This window comes from Poecilia reticulata, chromosome 5 (assembly GCF_904066995.2).
Source record: "Poecilia reticulata chromosome 5, P_reticulata-male-v2, whole genome shotgun sequence".
NCBI lineage: Eukaryota > Metazoa > Chordata > Actinopteri > Cyprinodontiformes > Poeciliidae > Poecilia > Poecilia reticulata.
The window spans coordinates 26,310,404-26,316,491 of record NC_088834.1 but is presented as its reverse complement, the minus strand read 5'-3'; the positions used below and the strand labels follow the sequence as shown (position 1 = coordinate 26,316,491).

Here is a 6,088-nt window from a genome sequence, read left to right as displayed (position 1 = left end):
ATCCCTTACTGTGAATTCCCTGTGATTTAACACACTTTCTCTCTGTTCATTATCTATGCACTGCTGATTAGCACATCCCCACAGAGAGAGCCATTCGGTCATCCATTCAGGTTTCAATGGCAATGACGCAAATCTCTGACCTGTTTGGTGGGCAGTGGCCCAGGCATGTTCTTTTGGACTGAGGCCCTGCTGCCTCAACACACCAACAGCTTGGCACTCACATGAGCCAGAACAGCTGAGAAACAGTCTGAACCTCCAATGTGCCAGGAGAGCTCCAACAAACATCCCGCGGTCCGTCTGAGATACACCCTGCACAATGTTTCCTAATCATGTAACAGCATTTGGTTTATGTTCCAGTGTTGTGCTCTAATTTCCCAGTGAGAGAAATCAGTACAGACATATAGTCAGCAACGTCAAGTGATGGCTACAAAAATATTTTCCCAAAGACCATGTCTTTACAGTTCTAAATGAATACCTACATAAGTAAATTCATACAAAAATGATTTGGATTGCAATCACTGCCGAAACCCGGGATCGAACCAGGGACCTTTAGATCTTCAGTCTAACGCTCTCCCAACTGAGCTATTTCGGCACTTGATGACGTTACAGGTGGAGTCATATACAACGTAAAAAGTGCAGCTATGTAGCTGTAGTCTGTTTTTGTGTTGTCTTTCTATGATTGAGAAGGACGAAGGAAAATCTGGTATTTTAGTAGTAAAAAAAACAAAGAAAACCTATGTACTGTTCTGTATATTTAAGAACATATTCGCACACTCTGATAAACATTACATTTTCCAGAAATTACAATTGCTTTAGATAAGTATTTTATTATAACAGGGAGGAATGTGAATGTTTTAATGTAGAATTTAAGATAGGAGCAGTAGTTTTTTTTACGTGTTCGGTCAGATGCAATAAACGTGTCTGTAATGTGTCAAAGTCCCCACCAGAGGGCGATCAAACATAAAACTTTGGTTCGCTAATATATTGAAATAACTTTTCAACTATAATTTTATTATAACTAATGAGTTGTGTTTATGATTTTCACAAATTAAACTGCCTGTAATACAATGGAATATTATGGATCATGCTATGTATCAGTGACGTATGTCTTTGGGGCAGGAAATAGGTATGGAACTAACCTAATGACGTCATTCTAAGGTACATGAGTAAGATCTGAATGTTGGATCATTGCCTTTTAGCTTCTTGGGACTAGCCCTTCCTTGAATCTGTTCCCCCTGTTCTGATGTTCCTAATAAATATCTGGTGAGGATTAAAGACAAGAATTTTCTGTGTTAATCAGAAAAAAACACTAAAACAACGCTATATTTGTTGTTTTACTTTAGTTGAAAGTAGCTTGAAAAGTCAGTTTATGGGTGTGACGATAATTAGCCCAGCTCTTCACTAGTTTTCAGGAAACATGGCCCTGCAGAGGCAAACTTGGAACTCAAAAACTGGATTTTCCCTTGGTTCTGGGAATGCTTTTGGAATCTCATAGATTCTGAGCACGCTCAGTTTTCCCCTCTGGACCTGTGACTCGGCAACTCAATTAAGGTTCATGGAAGAGAGCAAGACTTTAACTAGATAGAAAATTAGGTTTGGGATTTGAAACAATGAATGCATTTTACAAATATATTCATACAATTAGTTGAGTTTTAACCTACATACTAGTGTGAATGCTACTGGTGTGTTAGAAAAGTGTTTTGTGAAGGCAGAATATCATTTACCTAATCTTTAAATTTGAATGAGTTTGTAAACAAAATCCGTTAAAAGCAGATCTGAGGAAAATGACTGGTGACTGGAATTGGCCAATTTTCAACTTGATAAGTCCTGCTGGCAACCGTGTAATTGGAAACTCAGGAATCCAATCTCTTGGCAATCAGGAAACACATCATACCTAAGAAGGCTGCAATGACAACACTTTTCAGTGACTCAAGGTTAACCTTTTCCATTACCTTTGACGTCGGTGAAAGTAAGTCTGAGGAGTCTAACCTTACACCGCTGTAAGAAGCTATTATAAAGGAAACTGTATTTACTACAGTTTGAGATGTCTGCAGCTCATTCAGGTTCCAACTGAGCAAGAGAGATCAACGATTTCAACAGATAACAGGATGGCTGCTTGTATTTCTATATAGCAACAGTTCTGTTTTATCCAAATTCTCTGGGTAATAGACACAGAGATGTGATGTTAGTTGTGCTGATATTTGAAAGGAAGTTTAAAACAGGAACTTCGCAATCATTTTGCCTTTGTTTTTAAATATTGATAAAAACCCTGCCTTCTGCTTCATCGCACAGGCACTGTGATGTTAACTTCTGCATAGTTGCAGCTAATTCTTTTTAGTGCTGTTCTTCTACTCTTGTTTGTCATATAGTTATTTAAGAGAAACTGGAACAGGCCAAAATTTGCATCAGCAGAGTAAAGCTTTACAAAAAAACAGAGTTCTGAAATTGGCTACAGAATCCTGATCGTTGCATTTAATAGGAATCATCAAATTAGGAAACCAGAGCTTTGACACAAAGCTGAATGTTCTGGTTCTGAAAAACAATCCTGAAAGCAGTTAATATTTGTGTTGTGTTTCCAAATTAGCTAGTGGAAGGAAAAAATATTAGCTCACTCATGGTGAAAATGCGAAGAAGTCATGAAGCAGAAAATTACAAGCTTCATTTCTTTGCACCTCCCCTGGTTTTTAACACAGTTGGATTTCTGTGAGTCAGGAGCTTCTCTAATAAAAATCAGCATTCTGCATTGATCAGGCTTTGCAGGCAAGTTGAGAAAATTAGTTTTTGTTCTCTCAATGCATGGCTTGTAGGATCTGAGTGAAAAACGAAAGGGATTAAAGGTGAAACATTCGTTCATTCCTCACCGTGAATCACTTTGAGTTTATGTTTGACGACCGGGTTTGGCTTTTGAAAATATTCACTCAATTTGTAGTTTTCTAACATTTATTTCTTCTTCTGTTACCTCATTGTTTTCAATTTACAAGACAGATTTCTATGAAGATTATGTCTTGATGATATGTGGAGGAACCTCTGGGTCTGCATGTTACCTGTCTGTTTTTTCTGTTGTAACTGTTTGGTATTACTCCAACAAAAACCACTGCAAACAACTCACCTTATGTTTTTTGTTTTTTTGTTTTTGTTAGGATGGCCAAATTTCTATTTGTAACTCTAAAATGTAATAAAGTAAGTCTGACTGAGAGCAGGGAATTGAGTTGATAAATTATTTTCACTGTTCCCTAATAATCTCTTCACAGTTAAATTTCCACTCAGGCACTAATTATTTTTCTGTTTAATTTTGTGTGCAACAATGACCCATAACTGCATGAACCTCTCTGTGTGTTAATTAAAAATTCAATGGGGCATCTATCACGGAAACTGTATTATTTCAGTTTATGAGGTTTAGACTTGATTTATTATTAGCATTAATTTATCAAGCTAAATTATCAAGTTGTATATATATATATATATATATATATATATATATATATATATATATATATATATATATATATATATATATATATATATATGTATGTATATATATATATATATATATATATATATATATATATATATATATATATATATATATATATATATATATATATATATATATATATATATAGCCACACTAATATTTGGAAACTATATTGTCATCAAAATGGTACTCTCTCAGTTTTGACAAATGTCAAACCAGCGACTTCTCAACAGAAACCCACAGACTGTTCCTAGCACTATGCAATGATTAATACATGAATAATCCTAATGAATTAATAATAATTAAAAATAATAATGGATCAAAGGCTTCAGAACATTTATACCACAGCAGGTATGGAAAAACACAAAAGCAAAAATTAAATCATGTACAAATCTATTAATCTTTTCATGTTAAATAAATAAAAAGTATAACGTTTTATTTAAGTATTTATGTCAGGTTGAGTCATGCAGAACTGAGCTGATCATTTCCATAGCAACGAGCAGAAGCAAGAGACTGCCCAGAAGTCCAGTGAGCTCACTGATTAGGTCATAGATGATATCATGTACATCACAGTAGATCAAAGAAGCTCTAATGCTTGAATACTGGAAACTCTAAGCATCAGTCAGGATACAGACATTTCTTGGAGATTAAGATTTGTGTAGATCAACAATGTTTAGTTTTGCGACGGCGCTTGTTCGCCTGATATTCCCGGTTGGTTGGGGCATTGGATATGCCGTGACCATGCGATGAAGAAAGTGTGTGATCATTTCTTTCCAGGGAAGGATTCCAAAGAAGGATACAATCAGGATGAAGAGGACGATCTGTTTTGGAAAGGATTTCCATCCACTGCCAAAGAACAAACCGACCTGGCTGGGAAGGTTTGTTCTGAAAAGGCGTTGGATGTTGGTACCTCGGACTCCATCTTGTCCTCTGTACGAGACAGTACAGAGGATGATGGTACTGTCTCTGGACAAACCGACCTGGCTGGGGAGGTTTGTTTTGAGATGATGGTACAGCGTGAGGGTGAGAATGTAGTCGCAGAAAAATCTAACCCGGCTGGGGAAGATTTGTCTGCTGCTGATCTCGCAGCCAAAGCTGTGGCTGAAGTGACAGCCAACGCTTTGGTTTCGCTGGTCCCATCACTTTCCTTACAGGAGAGTCCTCTGAAGGGCACATTCACAGGGTCCTTTGAATTACAATGTTCCCCGGACGGGGAACGTTGTAATTCAGATGAAAACAGTGTTGCTCATTTGTCTGAAAAACCATCTCTGAATGTAAAGATTTCCATTGCTGTCGAGGTTTCCTGTTCCCCTAACGTTAATTCAGTAGCTAGCATTGGCTCGGATCTGCTAGATGTAGAGAGGACCTCTGCAGGACCAGGACAGGCGGAGGAGAACTTCTTCAAGTTCTCCGATGAGCTCCAGAACAGCTGGGTGAACGCTGCGTTCCAGAGCATCCTAAACCTGAGCGTCACCAAGCGGTGTCTCGCTAAGGAAAGGGTTTTTCTGGAGGCATCGTCAATCCCCTGCTGTGGGAGTCTCATCCTCTCAGCTGTCCGTCAGCCTGGCAAGCATTTTAGTCAACAAGACCTTTCCCCAGTTCTGATGGAGTTGAGGGAGAAGAAGCTGCCGTCAGAAGTGGGAATGGACTATGACATAAAAAGTTTGCTGGAGTCTGTGCTGGTCTGGCTGGATTCGTTTGGCGGCGACACAGAGAGAGAGTTGTATGACAACGACTCCTGCTCTAACTGTGGAGCCACTTCCCTCAGGCTCCTGAACAATGGCGCCATGATTGCCCTTCCACCGGTATTATTTTCAACCAGTATATCTATACTGCTTGAATACTGGTGCAAACGCCGTTGTTCAGGCTGCGGGTCACCTTGGCAGAAAAAACACTGCCTGACCGATAACAAGGTCCTGGTATTTTTTCTGCACAAGTTGACCAGGAAGCACCAAACAAAAGCCACTCAGACCATCGATGTGCCTGCAGAATGTGGGATGGAGACGTACCACCTGTCCTCCGTCATCTGTGGGGATCCAAAGCTAACAGGCTTCTACTGTTATTTAATGAAGGGAGAACGAACCATGAAGGCAGACAAAGAGCGTGTCTTCACTACAGACAGCAACTGCAGTGAAGACATGTCCAACAACGGTTTCATTTACATTTATGAGAAGAATTGATCAGACACCAGAGGACAAAAGGTAAAAAGATTTGACAGGTTTCCTGTTTGCAGGTTTCTCTCCGGGCGCTCCGGCTTCCTTCCACAGTCTGAAATCTCCACTGAAATGATCCAGTAGGCAGACAGACGTGGACCCTGGAGATAGATAGATAGATAGATAGATAGATAGATAGATAGATAGATAGATAGATAGATAGATAGATAGATAGATAGATAGATAGATAGATAGATAGATAGATAGATAGATAGATAGATAGATAGATAGATAGATAGATAGATAGATAGATAGATAGATAGATAGATAGATAGATAGATAGGTAGGTAGGTAGGTAGGTAGGTAGGTAGGTAGGTAGGTAGGTAGGTAGGTAGAAATAAAAGCTAAACATATATTTAGTTTTTCCTTTTCCTTACATGAGCTTTTGTCAAGTAATGTA

The 6,088-nt window shown here is 38.6% G+C and overlaps 1 non-coding gene across 1 annotated transcript; it reads right to left on the bottom strand.

Annotated features, from left to right (window-relative positions):
- Positions 1-519: 519 nt before the first annotated feature.
- trnaf-gaa (transfer RNA phenylalanine (anticodon GAA)) lies at positions 520-592 on the bottom strand. The gene has a single exon. It is a non-coding gene; the product is annotated as a tRNA-Phe (tRNA).
- Between the last annotated feature and the right edge of the window lie 5,496 nt (positions 593-6,088).